The sequence below is a fragment of the Cephus cinctus genome, unplaced genomic scaffold (assembly GCF_000341935.2).
Source record: "Cephus cinctus unplaced genomic scaffold, Ccin1 Ccin1_scaffold0593, whole genome shotgun sequence".
NCBI lineage: Eukaryota > Metazoa > Arthropoda > Insecta > Hymenoptera > Cephidae > Cephus > Cephus cinctus.
Window position 1 is genome coordinate 51,840 of NW_014333239.1, and position 897 is coordinate 52,736.

The 897-nt window shown below is 50.3% G+C and overlaps 1 protein-coding gene across 13 annotated transcripts in view; it reads right to left on the reverse strand.

Moving 5' to 3' along the window:
• The window catches only part of LOC107268823 (RNA-binding protein Musashi homolog Rbp6), a 206,405-nt gene that overhangs the window by 40,298 nt on the left and 165,210 nt on the right, over window positions 1–897 (reverse strand). The window lies entirely within an intron of this gene.

Sequence of the window (897 nt, forward strand, 5' to 3'; positions counted from 1 at the left end):
GGACCGGGGGCACGGGGGGGGGGGGGGGGGGTACTGGCAGTGGGTAGCGCCGCGATGCTCGCCCGCGCGAACCACCATCGACCGCTCTTCCGTAGCCGTTCCTCCGTACCGCGCCGAGGTAGGACGCGCCGAGCCTGACCTAACGGGGGAATACTTAATGCCAACGAAGCAGTCCGCTCCCTCGACAGACCGAGTAGTCCTTGAGACTATCGTGAGGGTGGGTTGACCCAAATTAGGCTGAATTTCATGAAATATAAGAAATCCTTAAAAAATAACAGAAAGTTCTATTCTCGAAAGTATTTCATTTTAATTGTTACAGAATAATGGAAAATTGAAAACTATCAATTAAAAATCATGAATCGGCAAACTAATTTGCAGCTGAAACTGCGACGATAACGGTCGAATAGTATCGATTGCTTACGAAGACGGGGATGGCTGGAGGCTGCTACTCGTCTGAGCGTATTTCGATACCGAATCCAAAGGAAGGAAGCAAAGAAGGATGTTAGATGGTAGGAGGGTTAAGGGGATGGCTAGCTCAACCTAGAAAGATTTCATTGAGCAGCAGAGCTTGTTGGCGATGATCCAATACTATGGGAAGTGCTTAGCGCGTACCTCTTTTTCCTCCTGCTTATTCACAAAGATTCTCTCAGAGACCGATCGTACTTGGATAGTGAATATAGCGTTGCAAACTCCAAGCGTAGGAATCGTGATTCGCATCTCGTTCGGCATGCATCGCCAAGTACAACCTATACGTTCGCCTGAGCGTTAGCGTTGACGGTAGCGTGGTTGGTTTCCGAGTCACATGACCAATGATTCTCCCCGGGACTGCATGTCTGCAGATTTTGGGAAACGGGATTAACTCCCCCCCATCCCTCCCCCCCCGCCCCCGAAAACTGC